The sequence below is a fragment of the Colias philodice genome, chromosome 3 (genome assembly GCF_061535455.1).
Source record: "Colias philodice isolate Cphi_HAF_F1 chromosome 3, ilColPhil1 Martin Lab GWU primary, whole genome shotgun sequence".
NCBI classification, from domain to species: Eukaryota; Metazoa; Arthropoda; class Insecta; order Lepidoptera; family Pieridae; genus Colias; species Colias philodice.
This window is the reverse complement of record NC_143088.1, coordinates 5,483,597-5,501,038: the sequence shown is the minus strand read 5'-3', so window position 1 is coordinate 5,501,038 and position 17,442 is coordinate 5,483,597. Positions and strand designations below refer to the sequence as shown.

Sequence of the window (17,442 nt, the reverse complement as noted above, 5' to 3'; positions counted from 1 at the left end):
AGGTTCACAAAATCTCTTTATAACATACGTTGCTATGGGAGAGATTATACTGGTCAGTCGTTACATACTTTTGGAATGTATGGTACATTCTAAAAGTCCTAGTAATTCAATTTTATAGCACCTTTTTTTAACAACTCCAGTTGTTATTACATCTTTAGTTAACTGTTAAGTAAGTGCATTTCCACAGTACGGTTAAAAAATTGAGTGCTACAGAAACGATGGAAATATTGAATGGAAGTTAGGCAAGGCGGAAGGGCTGGCTTTTGTGCGAGAGTATACAAAATGACGCGTCCGCAACGAATTCGCTGCGCAACCGCGGCGTGTTCGTTGCGCGCCCGCAACGTATTCGTTGCGCACCCGCTCCGCTTTGAAACCGCTCGCAATCCGCTAGTGTGATATGTCACTAAGTGTTTTAAGAGAACAACTGTTTATAGTTCATACCGAACATACATACACTCTACGCACACTTCCTGGCTGTCAAGATAAACTAGTCTAAGTGCATGTATTTCTTTTGTAATTGGAGATGACCACAAATAGATAGTTGATTCCGAGAGCTTTCATTGTTACAATAACGAGAGCGATGTTGGTTCAATAAAGACCTAAATCACTGTATGCAGACACGGAGTATTGATGGTACGATAGTTATTGTAACTATAGGTTTCTAAAATAATTGATAAAGGGCTATTAATGAATAAAGGCAATCGAATTTTGAATTTAATTTCAACGTCATAATACAAAAAGTATGATACATTTCCCTGGACATTTCACACAAAGCCATCGATTCGTCTAGTTTAACAAATATAATTTCCTTATTATTTTGAATAATTGAGTGAGTCACAAAGTGAAATTGTTTGTAGTCGCGTTTAAGTGAAGGTGGGTGCAGCTGGACAGAGGGTCCTTTTGTTTGCCACGCAACAGGAACGCACTCAGCGAAATTAAATTGGGGTTCAATGTCCGTGATGCCTATCAAAATATTATGAATGAATGAATGAATGAAAAATACTTTATTGTACACCAGATATGATACATTTTATAAACTTAACAATAAATTAATCAATGTACAGTAGGCGGCCTTATCGCTGGCAGCGATCTCTACCAGGCAACCCAAAAAAGTCGAGGAAAATAGTTAACTTAATCATGGTGGTGCATAATAAATAAAAGTGCATGAATCAGAATAATATTTATATACATAGTAAATACATACATATATACCTGTATTATAAATATTATATACTTACACAGATAATATAATGTATATAATATATAATATATATATAAGGACACATACATATATATATACATACATATACATACATAAATATACATACATATAAGCATATACAATAAACAAGAGGGTTAACAATTGGCCTGCGACAGTTTACTATAATAGTTTTTAACTTTATTTTTGAAAGTAAAAATCGATTCAGCACGTCTTATTTCTTCGGGTAACGAATTCCAGAGGTTAATGACGGAGACAGTGAAGGAGGAGTGAAAGAAATTAGAACGGTGGGAAGGAATACTTAAGGTTAAAAGGTTAGAGGAACGGAGAGTTAAGGAATGTTCGTTGAGAAACTTGAAATTTTCTTTAAGATAGGAGGGGGTCTTAGGATCGAATAAGATACCGTATAATAAATGCAGCATATGAGTATACCGGCGAAAACGTATAGGAAGCCATTCAAGTTTTTTGCGGAAATTGGATACGTGATCGTATTTGCGGAGACCAAATACGAATCGGATGCACAGATTTTGAAGGCGCTCTAGAGAATCGAGTTGTTTCTCGGTTAAATCGGGATAACAGGAGTCGGCGTAATCAAGGATGGGGAAGAGTAAGGACTCTGCAAGGGAAATCCTAGTTGGTATGGGCAGGAAATTGCGCAGCCTGCGTATTGAGCCTGCAGCGCCAAACAACTTTTTGCGAACGACTTCGAGGTGAACCTTCCAAGTCATATTTGCGTCAAAGTGAATGCCAAGGTTCTTAACAGAGTCACTGAAAGGTATTGACGTTCCATCCAAAGTTAAATTGTTCGGAATAGTGTTCCAGTCAATCTTAGCAGTCAATTTAGAGCTCCCTATGATAATACATTGCGTTTTTGCTGGGTTTACTAAGAGACCGAAGTTTTTAGACTATTATGTGAGACGAAGTTTTTAGATTATTATGTGCTACGTTAAACATAGGCCGTGTTAGAACAACGCAACGTGAACAAGTGAATTCCTGCTTTTTGTTAGGTATTACGTTAAAGTATAGCATCACTATTATGTGAAAAACTTAAACATTTTATGTATTAACTTAACAAAACAAGGCATAGGGTAGATAATATTATGTCTCTAATCTAAATATAATTTTAGGTTACCAAATTATTCTAACAACTAACTATTATACGATTATTATAGTTCAAAATTTTTAAACAAACACAACGTCCATGTTCCATAAATAAGCTCTGTAATTAAAAGCAGTAAAAGTAATAAAAACAAATGCAGCACGAATTATACATGCGTCTCAAAAGAACGTTGTTTTTTCCGTATGTAATCGATGGAGCATACATTCGACGTGTATGTGATGGTGAATTTAAATGTAGGCAACAGATGTCAGATACCAGAACGATCGTAAAGTTTTTGAATTACTAAGTAATAACGGACTCGGAACTTCACAAAAAGCGAGAATTTACTACATTTTAATAACAGCCACGAATGTGGTGTGAATGTTAAAATACAACTTTTTTCCTACTATGACGATTCACCTGTTGGTCAGCATTAAGTTGAGCCAATTATAGTGGTTGACAGTCATTGATAGATCAGCGTTACACCTTTTGCGCGTGCCACTAACAATCGTAAAAACATGTTCTTCTACACCTGTAAGCTAACTAACTAGCTTTTAAGTTACCCGTTTCAGCCATCTAACGTGTCGTTGCATTATGAATAATTTTGAACTATGATATTATGCCTAATGCAAATGAAGAAGTATAACTTAGAAAATCCAAAAGTACATTAAACGTTATTTTTAAAATGTGAGATACCTATTGTTTATTATTTACCAATATTTTAACTTGTTTAAAATTATTCGACTCAGGATCCGAAATATAAGCAAGAGAAAATTAATTAAATAAATAGGGTTGCGGAAAATATAGTAACAGACTTTAATGAAAAGTAAACATGCGACGTTATCATTTATCAGCAATCTCTTTAAGTCAACCTGTGGCAAAGGTAAAAGAATTAAAATAAACATAATGGTTACATACGGTGACTAATATAAAAAATAAGTAAGTAACAAATTGGTTTATCTGAATATAATCTGAAGATATCATCCACGAGTATTACGGTGCAATAAGTTTTATCTTTACTTAGAAGTAGAAGGTAACAAAGAAAGGTGAAACAATTAAGTAATACATTAAGCGAGCTCGTTTGGAGTACAATGCCCTCAAAGCTTGTGGACGTCACGCACGTCACGTGTCTTTACTTACATTAGATAATGAAATTGTATTCCTATTACATAATACCATCATTTCATATTTTCATAATCGCAGGAGCAATTTAGTAGCCATTGTAAAACAACAGAGGTAGTGTATTACACCAGCATTGTGAGAATTTATTTTTATGGTATGAAAATTGATGCCGTAATTAAAAGGTTGATCATAGGAACATAGGAACCATTTTAATTCGCCCTTATCGTGCAAAAATAAAAATGATATTTTAGTTATTTGTGTTGATTTTAATTAAAACTACCCGTTGTTTTAATTTTTTTTTCATGTGAATTCAGGGTAATTTTTATTAAAAAAGAAATACTTTGGATACTGTGGATATTGAAAAATTCAAATAATTTTACAAATTTAACGGTAACTCCAAAAACACATTCATCTAATATAAAGTTAAATAGGCGGTATTAGTATCAAGTGTAGGTAGTATAATAACTGTAGCTCTAGTTTGAAATAATGTACCCATAAAACAAGTTAAGCTGTAAGGCAAACGCGGATGCGACGTAAGAAAGTGTGTCGTTGCGGTGCACATTAGTGGTCAAGGGATAGATATAGATGTGATCACAGAGATTTATAGCTAATTAATTTACCTACACAAAAAAAAAATAGTATAATAAGTAAGTCTGGGCGCCATTCACTACAAATATTACACTTACATAAGATACCTAACATAAGATTTTGCATATTGCTAAATCTGTGATTTCTAAAACAGACCGTAAAAACGAGATCAATTTTTGCTATTATAATATTATGTTTTTGCATGAATTGCGTGTCGCGATTATTGATAGTCTATTTCGTCGAATTTAGGAACAAATAAAGTTGTATAAATAAGAGTGTCCATTATGAAAAATTATGTTAAAACTAGCTTTCCGCCCGCGGCTTCGCCCGCGCAGTCACAGAAAAACCCGCATAGTTCCCGTTCCCGTGGGATTTCCGGGATTGCGTCATTTTCCCGGGATAAAAAGTAGCCTATGTCCTTTCTCGGGTATCAAATTATCTCCATACCAAATTTTATGAAAATTGGTTAAGTAGTTTAGCCATGATTGAGTAACAGACAGACAGACAGACAGAGTTACTTTCGCATTTATAATATTAGTATGGATTATACAAATTGCTACAAATATTATATTTTAGTTATATTTATTGACGATTGATGGAAATATAATTTCGGATATACCCAAGTCATACCGGTTTTGTTATCGTGGGAAGATAAAATTTTACTCGAAAAAAGAAATGAATGAAAGATTTTTCAAATCTCGGACATGTGAATAATAAATAATTGCCATTTTGGCAGTCAGGTAAGATTTTTTGTGAGAACGCCACGTTTTTTGTGATGTTATTATATTGCTGCATGCTGCACCTGTTTGTGAGCAAAAGGCATATTGAGCTCTAAATATAAAGGGAGGGTAAAAAGTTCTGTAGACTTTTACCCGGATTTATAATTGGTTTAAAAATTGAGTGTATCTGTATGTAACTAAAAATATAAAATTGCAGGTGAAATAAAACTTGACGTACCTATTTATAATTTTATTTATTCATGTTTTTTATTTCCACCTGTTGCCATTTATTCGCTTCAACTGAATCAATTATATTTTTTCTAACGGAAGTCAATTACCTTGTACAAATTCCAGTTCAATACAGGTGTAAGCTACAAAAAATTGACTACTATTAACCTGTTGATTGAACCTGACCTGTTTTAAGATGTTTTCAATATATTCGAATCATAAGTGCATGTAGTCGTCACCAGAACCTTAACTAACGCAAATAAGATTGCCGGCGCTGTACCACGAAGAAAAGAGAAGAGTAAATAAAATCTTAAAATATTAAATACTTACATCTTCTAAGATTGGGCAGCTTTTATAACGCGATTTCTTTATAGCTAATTCCCACCATGGTACTGGAGGCTTCGACCGTAGAATGGTTTGGCAGCCAATTTTTGCATCTTGCGACTCATATAGGGTGCCCAGTGGCCTGGAGATTGGTGTTGATTCTCGCTCATCATCTGCTGGTATTCCAGTTATACATTCACAACATTTGTGTGGTTTTTTCATAAGAGGTTGTGGTTTGAAATCAGCACTAAAAGAATGCCTGTAACTCAGTCTTTTTGAAAAACCATTTGTCTCGCTAATTGAACGCCTGAAGCCGTTTCTGTTTTGTAATGGCATTTTTGGTATTTTTTGGACGTCATTTATAATATTAGAGCTATCATTTAATTCTGATACATCCGCACAAAGTGGAGTATTTGGTTCCGAATGATATCCCATTTTGTTTCTATTTAAACTACCATAAAATAAATTTTCCTTAACAACAGGTTGTTTAAGATCTATAAACTTTGGTCTTCTCATATTTAACGTAGCATATTTTTGAGGTGATTTATGAAATCTGGATTTATTTGGCAATTCTTTTAATACATCTTCAGTATCTGTGGATGGTATTGTAGAATTGTCGCTATAACTAGATATTGGCCTATCGTTATCGGTGAGATATGACGACGACTCGGAGCAGTTATCGCGATCACTATTTCGCTTTCTATAGTCAACAGAAGATCCCGTAGTGTCTGTGCGGATGGAATGTTGTTCAACAACGTCCTGGTTTGCTATGTTAGATTCATACGAATGACGATCACCGTTATTCACCATTGCCACGATGAGTTTTTCATCTTTGTCGAGTTCAGATTCTCTTGACAGTTCTAAACTTTTTAATCTTCGTCGCGGTTTTGTATTGATAGAATCATAATTAACCTCTTGCCTTCCAGTTACATGTTTAACAGGAGAATTACAAATAGACTGTGGAGGAGTGACTTTGGCATAAATAGGTTCGGTAAAGCTAATTCTGGAAGGTTTGTTTACAACATTTTGATTTTCAGTTGTTACGTACTGTACTCCACAACTACTCTCTAAAAACGTATTTTTAGAGGTTCTTTGTAGTGTAAAATACTCGGAATGCCTTTGAGGTAGATTAGCTATGTGATTTGGTTCAACCAGGTTCCTTATCTTGATTCGACTTCTCGGTGCCCGAATTGTAGCGAATCCATCGTGAATAGGAGATCCGCAGTAAGTTGGCGATGTAGTTACAGCCATGACGAACTTTTATTTAAATTTGACACTTATCACATAATTTAGGTTGAAAGTAACTTTCAATACTATGTGCAAACATATTGATTCTGTTGGATTGTAAAAATATGTATAATTTCCAAGCGATATTTGGTATACGTACTAATTAACGTACAAAAAATAAAAAAAATGTTGTGTGGTTTTATGAAACCACGGTAAAAGTGAAACAGTTCGAACGGTTCCGAACTCTGCTTTGTGTAGCGCATGTCGCGTGACGGTCGGCTGCCGAGTAGTATACCTACTCGGCAGCCGCGATTCACGCGACATGCGCTACACAGACCAAAAAGTTTGAGACGATGTAATAAAAGTTTCACTTTAATAATTCATATTAAAATATTTAACATATGTGATATGATATATTTATCATATAAGTCATAATGGAAGGTACTAGATAGGTACTTAAGAAACCAATAGTATTAACAATAGTAGCATATGTCCGTGAGAGCACTTAAGATATATTATTGGTAAAAAATTCAAAGGGTTTGTCGAGTGTTATAACTAAAGCCAAGTGATTAGAAAACCACTCTTAATGAAATTTATTTTTAGCTTGTTCTATTAAATCATGCATCGTACTTCAGACATGACGAAGAACACTGCTATTAAACTATTTAGAGATCCATTAGATCTTAACCACGCCTGCACTAGGCTTGGGGAAGCTGTAAAAAGATACTAAGTAGAAAATGCACCATATAAAATTACTAAATCTACTGAATTACTCGTAAACTTGAGAAGGTACCTATATTAGTAACTGAACAGCTGTATTGGCATAATAATTTTAGTCATAAAACAATCTTGATTAACACCTTTATATCATCATATACTTTCTAATTCAAAACTAGCCACGAGGCACCTGTTCCGAGTATATGTGAGTGTGCAAAATAATTGTAATTATCTTTATCTTGTATCAGCTGTCGCTAATTTCTAAGAGCGAATGGTGACTGCATCCGGTGTACATATAATTAGGGCATTTAAACAATAAAAGGTTTATAAATAATTGAGCAAGACACATAATATGCTTGCAAATAATGATGTATTTAAAAAATGTGTTTTTTTACCATTTAAGAAATTAATTAAATTTATAATAATATAATATGAAAATAAAATTAGTTAATAGGTATTCTTAAACAAATGATACCATAATAATAAGTGAAAGCTGCGGATCTGATTTTTAACGGTTCATGATTCATTAGTTGGGGAAGTGAATCCATATCTTACACCATTTCGACATAGAATGTTCCATGTTACTTAACATTATATTGTTATTATAGGCATAAACTTGACCACACAATGTGACGTTATTGTAAGTTATTGTTTAATTGGTACTCACTTTGACTTTACTGACTTGAACGAGAATTTAGACATGCAGATTTATTGTAATGTTTATCTAATGTTGTTATTACGAAACTATAATAACTTTACCTGCTGTAACTAAATTCGAATCGGATAATGATACCTTAACTTCGAGCAATTGGCCTAAGGGTTTTATGAATAAATTCAATCACATTTTAAATTATATCATGTGATTGTTTGTCGGTTTGTTTATCTTTAAATAAATTAATTTTCTATTTCATTTGTTTTAAGACTCTAATGTACGTTTTTTATTTAAATGAATAAATAATGAGTATTCGAAGAAGACATGACTAACGCCATTTTATGTATTCTTAATATGCTTACTTTGTTCGTAGGGTCTAAGAATGACTATAATAGTCGTTGTGAATATTAATCTTTATTCAACGTACTTTCAACATTTAAACCCCAATGACTTCATACAAAAATTTATAGATTCCTACACTAACACATATTATGTGGTAATATAAATTTATAAAGAATAGAAAAAAATCGATCACGAGGGATTCGAACCCGCATCCCGCAATGTAGTGGTAATGTCAATCACTTAATATTCTTTGTTTACAGTGATAAATGTATTGGTATTTATAGGTAAGTAAAAGTTAATTACATTCTTTCATAAAATTATACCTTGTTAATATTCAAACAGAGCATACAATCATTATTCGGGTCAAATAATTAATCATGGGACAGACGAGTGCTTGCATTAAACTAACTGTGCCAAGACCGAGGGGAGTTCAAGCCCTTGCGCTCGGTGTCTCAAAGTATGCGTACTTATTATTATAACTTTCTTCATACTTATGCTATTTGAAATATTCAAAGAAAGACAATTTGACGGCATAATTATTAATTTGTATATTTCAATTTGATTAAGTTTTTCTAATAACATTTTAGAATTGATTTATCAGGCTATGAGTTATATTATTATATAATTAAATTTAAGTACGACAAGGAAAAGCTTCATAAATAGTTAAAAGAAAAGCCACATGAAGGTTTTTTTTTTTTAATTTTTGTTGCATCGAACTTTGAGAACCTTAGAAGGAACAGTGAAAAATTGAATACTTGTATAGCTATCTCACTCTGACTAATGTAGGGTTATGCCTGTAATTTCGTATCAACGACCTGTGCTCCGACTCTACGAAGATGCAGTGACTGTGCACCTATATTCACTATCAATACTCTAGTTTCACTGCATTTCTACTAAATGCCGATTATTCAATCTATACGCCCAAACAATTATTACACAACAATATAAAAATGTCTTGTAGATTAGCAAAAAACGGACAATTAGAACACATTTATTAAAATGGTTGTTACATATAGGTGTAGGTATATAGGTAATACGTATCTAAGATATTCGAAGAATAAGTTTCAACTAAGGATTGAATCTAAGGATAAATCAGTCCTAAGTATTATAAATTGTATTTATTTTATTGCAATCCATAAGTAAACACTGAATCACATCAATAAACATGATTTAAACGACAGATATAATGTTATTGTAATTTATGTATCTCCTTGTGTTAACCGCTGTAAGTGACGAGATAACTGTGAACTTTGTTAAATTGTGTCAATACTATTTTATTATTTATATTGTATAGGTATATATTACAGATATATGCGTTGGATATATTATATTTATCTATGATATAAACCTATATGGAGAAATGACTGTGTACGTGAATACAAGGATCATACATGTACCATAAAATAGTAGAGTATATTTTATACAATTTCTTTTGGCGCTCTTGAGAATATATTTTCAAATTTGATATGTTTTTAAGGAGAGGAACTTTTGATAGAAAACTTGTATTAAAACTTAATAGAAATAATAAATGATTTCAATTATAGTTTGTCATCTTTAGTCTTTACCATTAAATATGGGAATGCCAAATTGACATGCATGGTGCAACCACTAGTGTTTGTTAGAAAGTTACTTACACAAAAACCTATTGTAAACAGATCATAACCTTAACGGTATTTATATGTACCACATACTGTTTGGGATTCGATTGTTTAGCGAAGCAGTAATGACTGAATGCGTTGAGATGAAAATGCTAACAAATAGTGGGAATGTTAGTTATTGAGAACAAATCTTTGCTGTTTATAGTACCTATATAGTATATACCTTTCACATAAAAGCAAATATAAAGGTACGCAAATACATAATTTTTATGAACATTACTGCGTCCAACGTTTCGCTTTTACCAAGATGATATATTATAGGTACGAATCAAATGTAGAAAGCATTGATACTATTTGACGGGATCGAATTGCGTGTCTAGAAAGTATCTACCCGTTTCGCAAACAGGTTTTTGAATGTATGAACACTTTGGGTGTTATTTTAAAATTCACATCAATTTACTAGACTAGAGATTTTATTAATTCTACGTATGTAACAGCTCTTATACATTTTATACACGTTTTATAGGAAATAACTTAAATTCCATCTATATATGTATACTAATGATTACGTATTCTCTACATATGTGGATTACTCATTATCATAGTATGAACGCAAATCAACGTTCTGCGCAAAAAAGGATATTGATAATCTAAAGACAACTCGAGCGGAGGTAGAATGCATGTACTTAAGTGTTGTTATCGTTAAATATACGATCTTGAAATAATATATAATTGCAATATTATTTACATGTAAATACGTCTGTTTTCTATAGATGCTCACAGAAACACGATACTTCATTCGTATATCTTATCACATAGGTGAAGACAGACAAAAGCAAGGAAGTTAGAAGTAGTAATGTTTATGTTGGTCCTTATTACAATGCGAATATGTAAAACGAAGAAATAATGTAGAACAAGTTTTACGTATAGAGACTCGAATGCCGCATCTGTCGTGCACATGGCTCAGCGAGTCTCGGAGCATAACGTAACCAGAAGATATTTGATATGAAAGAGAGGTACATAACAGCGTCATCTGTTTAAACTTTATTTTGAAAACGCGGTCAAGGAGTTTCAATAAGATCACATTAAACAAAAGACGACAAATTGATAAGGGTATTCTTATCGATGTTTTTCAGTACCTGTATGGTAACAATTATTTTTATTTAGGGCACATTTATATCATAATTTAGGTGCGGCAGTCTAATTATTATTATATAGATATTGAAAAAAATCAAAAGCAATACATATTCATACAATAAAAAACACGTGACAAGATTCATTGGTTCATCTTCTCTTAGACTGCGTGGGCTAGGCGTTGTTATCGCGGATCTGTTTGTCATATATGCTTGGCAGAATTTATAAAGGAACCCGTTTAACCTCTGGCCTCAACTTCTATTGTTATGCTAATCAGGAATAACCGATCTACTGTGACGAATTTGTATTCTATACACTGCCAACTTTATATTCAGCAAACCAAATTTAACAACTGGAGTTAATAAAAAATGTCACGAAAAAACTAAATAGCTCGATTATCTATTTATTAAAAACGTTTAAGCTTTAGATAACAATAGCTTATCTTGATGATTTGGTCGGGCGAGTGATAAGAGAATACTTTTTAACTATTGTTCTGGGCTACGGCTTTATCAAGGCATTGAAAGATATTTTTATTGTTACTATTTGCTCGCACATACTTATTTCAAACAGCGAAAAGTAGTACTATAACCAATAAGCAAAAAGTGTAACTAAATTCTGATCCGAGCTTATCCTACTTAATGAGACTGGGATCAGCGCTTCCTGAATAGATACAAGCCGTACTTGTAGAGCTTCCTTCCTCCCCACTTTTATGTAGGATAATAGCGGTTGAACCACTTACGGATGTTTCCACCTAATCGTATGTTTACTTCAAAACCAGTTGGTATACTTCATAAGGGCTTTCCGAGAATATGCGTGCTGTTAATTTTTAAAAATCATTTTAAGTCTGTTTGATTGTGCGTAAAATTCTTGTTATTTTAATTTACACGTCAAATTAATAACAATTAAGTATGTTAACTTCACAAAAAATCTGACTTATAATTATTTTAAAATTACAGTGTTCATCAAAATTCGTATCTACAACGGACAAAAAAAGTAATAATATTATAATTTTTGGAAGGTCATACAGTAAAGTGGTCCTGTCAAGGCCGATGTCGACGGTTGCTGATGACGTAAACTATCAACGGGTTTAAGAATATTACGTATTCATTGATAACTTTGCGAGAACATTAATGTCAAAGTAAAAAAGCATGTTAAAATTCTCCCGCATTTTTAACGAATAAAATATATCGTTTGAAGTGTTTGTTAGTTTTAACGTATTGACTAAGACATTGCGTATTAATATTAAGCTGTAGCTTTGCAATTTAACCATAATATAACGGTGTATTGTGTATCACTTCATACATAAATAATATGGCTGTTGATCCTTGGAATTAAACAATGAAATATCACCCGCATGGTTAAGCAATGTTAAGAGGGTCTAGTATTCATTACGATGTAACTCAATTTATCTTGAATAGGGATATGTAATTCAATGCGCAAAATTTTATTAAATTGGTTGCCTAGAAATATGCTTGTTTGAATGTAAAATAACATTTATTTATTTGATATCAATATCAATAACTTACTAGGTCTTCAAATAATACCAATAAAATTTGTCTAGCATATTATAATTTATAATAACAAGTTTAAACATTTCTGCAACGGATGCCATTAAATATTATAGTTCACTTGGATTGTGATTACGCTGATGTAAGTCAATTTTACAGAAAATAATAGGTAATTCTCAATCGTAAATGGTAGAACCATTACATTTTATACTTGTATAGAATCAAACTTTGGTCTCATAAATAAATTATAGTCCTACTATAGTTCTAATTGAATAAAAATTCTTTCAAAAGCTCAAAAAGCTCTATGTTAAATCATTTAATATGATATGTGATATTATTCAGTACTTTATATTTCAATTTTGTATTTGTTTCATTTACACGATCATTTGTTTTTATTATTGTTCTGTTCTATGTACATGTAAAAGTTCAAATTATTTTATATACATTTTACGAGTTCGTTGTCTCGCTTCTGTAAACAATTGAACACGTTTTTTTGTTCCCTATAAAAGGATTATGTTTCGTAACTCTACAAAGCACAAGTGTAATGGTTGCCACTATAAAAACAGTGAGGTAAACTTGAGATCTTTTAGTATAAGCATACCTTCTCATACATATATTAATTTATTCTCTATCTATTAATATCTCTATAATTATAACATGATGTGAATGAATAAGCAATTGTTCACAAACAATTTCACGTTACATTGACTTCCTTATGAACATGAACTAAATTTACTAGGCTATTTAGTTTATTGAACGAATAAATAAAACGAACTCCACATGTATCTGGCCAGTCTCCATATGAATTAACCTCAATTGAGTGAGCTGTGGAGGCGCTTGTCTGATTGAAGATACTGCAGACTGCCAGTAAATATCGTTTTGTCTTTACTATGCGAATGATATGATATGAATTATGACATTGGATACAAGCTTAAAATTTTAAACTAATGTGAGGAAATTATCGTTATTTTTTCTTTTTTGTTACATTACTATAATTATGTATAATTCATGGTCAGCTGCACAAAAACTAACGTATGAATATGTTAAAAAGTCATCAAGATAACCAAATGTTATAAACTGTATTTGATAATAGGTATTGTATAGAGACGTAGACGTAGTTCTATGTAGAGACGCTCTATGCTGTAGGCTGTAGCTATGTAAAACCATCTTGCAATAAAATGAAAACAGAATAGGTATTTGCTTTTTAAATAGTTGGATGTTCACTAATTACTTGCTTCTGTCCATATACATATATACGTATACATAGAACCTTGTTTGTAGAACATACACGGAAATATGTATTTTGTATGGTAAAAGCGTAACTATGCAGTTTATTCCTTTATTCCTTGATGTGTAATTAAAATATTTATGTTTCAATTTGAAGAAACCAAAACGAGAGGCCCTCATAAACTTGGCTCTATAAAAACACATCAAACAAGATTGATATCAAAGGGTTGCCACTAATAAAATCATATTCTGGCATAAACATATTATTTTAGAAGGCCGACCTTCTAAAATAATATGTTTGATGTTTATTGTTGATGTTATCAGGCAGTAAAATTTTCGCAAATTAACAAGTTTCACTAGGTACGACGGAATGGACCTCGGCCGTTGAGTCCAAATGTGTAAAGTAGTTGATATAAACAATGACAATAGTGGTTTCTCTTCAACAAGTTAGCTAACAATAACCTTCTCCGTCACTTTTATCACAATGACATTCGAAGAATAAAACGTACAAGTGAATAAGGCCCGAGCAATATACCTTGTAGAGGGTTTAAAAATATCATTAAAAAAGGGGATGCAGTTACCTGCTCTTAATTCTCACACAACGACAGTGCTACCCTAAACCATTTTTAAACAATTTTTAAGGTGGGTTTATTGAAGTTTTAAATATTTAGTGTATATATTTATTATATGCTTATAATCACAAATAATTATTTATAGAGTAATAAAATCATTTAATTAATAACAGGTACGATTAAATATCGACTTTCAAATAAACATTGAATAAATTCTAATCTTCCATTATACCAAATATGATAATATTTGTATAGTAAATGTCACGGATTGATTAAACAAAAACGTTCCAATTGATAAAACAAAAGGTCTTAACGCGGATGTCGTAGAAACGTATCAACAAATAGTAAGCAAACATGTTTACGTCTTGGAGACGAGAACTCTACATTTGGTACTACCAAATATCGCTTATAAATAATTGCAACACATTGATATGCACTAGATAACACAATCTATTTACACTTATCACAAGAAACATCCACAGTTGTCCGAATTTTGTATTAAGTTATCGCATAGAGCAGCGCGCTTAACTCAAAAGAACAACGCGCGTACGTCCGACCGCAAAGAAGTTTCAAATCATACTGGTCGTGGGTTTTTGTTCTGAGGTTGCCGTTCGACTTCGAGTAGTATACTTGGCGATAGTGAACAACTAAATAATACTGAGTCACGGAAACTAAACAACACAGACAGATCATGATCATCAATACTTACGGGAGTTTTCGCAAAGGAAAATTACTCTTTATAAATTCAATACATTTTTCTACAGAAATGTGTAGTGCGATTGATTTTCCTAGTTTACTGTACTGTATATTGTTAGAAACAACGATAAAAAAAATACTGAGAGGGTTGAGGTATATATTCCTAATATGAGTAGAGTCACTAAACTTCTCTTAATAAAAATTTCGAGATTATTTCATATAATTTTGGTTGTGTACATTATGTGCATATTCAAGAGCAAAATTATAATAACGAGTAGGATATGTATAATACAGAAGTATATCTAGATATACCTTTAAGATGAAAGGAAAATCAAAGGTCAAGTCTTAAGCCTGAAAAATATAAGAACAATAAAAATATTTTTGAAATTTATGTAGAGTTATGAGATTATTTGTGATTCATGAACTGTTTCTGGTGAAAAAAGTCATAGTTCATAAAAATCAAGAAACTTTGGTAAATATTTAAATATTTTTTCTCTTTATGTACAGATACAATAAAAATATTGGATATATTTGAATTTATCTGACTTTTTCATCTAAGTTACAAGTTTTTTTACATAAAAAGATATATTGGTTTGTTGATTGTTCACTACATTCAGATACTCGATCTGGCTCCTAGCCAACATACGACCTGTGCTTCCTTTGAAAAGCTGCCAAATATTATGAGTTGTCAGTGCACATTCTGAATATATGATTAAATGTTAGAACGTAAACATTACTTGTAAAGCTTGTGGTTAGGAACAAAAGTATTGCATCAACACTAAACCCACTACTCTTGAAATAAAGGATGCTTAAATAACCATTGTACCTAGTGTTACTAAGTATAATGATTTGTGTGTACATTTCTTCGTAAGTGTGACTAAAATATAGAAACTAATACAATAGCAGCGCAAGAACGATGAATGTTCTTGCTTAGCCCTTGTGTTGAATTATTTATGGCGGCACCGCTTTACGTAGCTGTAAATTAAGAGAACAAAAATGTCCAGAACGACTCTCATTCAAACTCGTGCCCTTTCTTTGTCCTTAGATTTAAATTGATTCAATGATTAATTTAAATGGAACTGATTTCTCAGTCTGATTATTGAGTTCTTTAGATGAAAGTCAAAGGCGAGATATTATGATTATTATAAATGGTCTAGTAGTTGGAGTGTTTTATATTAATAAAATTTTCATAAAGCTCTCGATTCACTTTAGAAACACAAAAAATAATAATAATAAACAAGTCGGATACGTAGATTAATTAACGCAGCTTCGTCAGTGTCGTGCATATAGGAACTGAGCTTTGATCTGAGCTTTTAAAACTACGTCAATGTTATTCCACCACCTAAAATATCCCTGGTTGCCTAGAAGAGATCACTGCTAAGTGATAAGGCCGCCTAATAAACTGTACTGTGTTTTTGTGTAAAACTGTAACATAATTTCATTTTCGTATGGTTATATTAAAGTGTTACTCAATAAATAAATATTCTAGTGAAACTAAGTATTTACTAAGAAATTAATTCATTAAAAGTGAAAATTTCTTTTCATGTTTTTGGTTTCTAATGTACGAGGTGAATTAATAGATGTTTATATAAATTTCTTTCACTCTTCAGAATATACTAATTAGTTTAGCTAGGTTTCGTTGCATTTTCTGAATTCAAAGTGTGGGAAATATTTGCTTTTTCCACACTAATAAAGTCCATTCAAATGAATCTTAAACAAAAGGTTTGAATACGGTGTTCATTATTTTCGCTTTCTCTATTATTTAGAAATCATTTAAATGAAGCTGAAATTAATTCTGTATGGAACGTCATTATTTCTTTGGTTAATAAATAACAATGATTACGTAAGTACCACTAACTTATACAGTGTCGTGTTAATAAATTATAATTATTATAATCACATGAACCTTAATCCATTGTTTAGCTGGATTCCAAACATTTAAGATTGAAACTTATTAAGCAGGTATACATTATACATAATTCATGCTAAATTTTATTACAATTCTAAATACGTAGCTTATATTTTTTCAAGTTTTCAAGGTTATTTAAGGACATCAAGACGAACAAATTAATAAATACTTCAACTAGCCATATAAAAACGATTTTAAATGATTTGCTTTTAAGGAACGCTCCAATGTCCTAAAGTCAAATGGTTTTTAAACATTAAACTTTACGACCCGTCTTTTACGTCTAAGATCTGGTACATTGATTTATTGTTTTGCTCCTAAAATAAGTTATCGTCGATACACCTTGACCTAACCGGTTTCGAACTTATCGTTAAATTATTGTAGACGTTGAATAATGTATAAATATTACATTTCTATGGCTTCTGTTAATATTTTAATAAGTAGGTAAGTACGTTGTTAATAAGTAGCGGTTTGAACAGTCTGTAAATTTTGTTTTCAGTTTGCAATGTAAATAACTCTATTGAACTCTATGCATGCACTTTGAAACTGTTGACATTTTATATA

General features: G+C 31.8%; 1 protein-coding gene across 10 annotated transcripts in view; it reads right to left on the bottom strand.

Annotated features, from left to right (window-relative positions):
* sick (sickie) overlaps positions 1-17,442 on the bottom strand; it is a 183,371-nt gene that overhangs the window by 12,782 nt on the left and 153,147 nt on the right. The window lies entirely within an intron of this gene.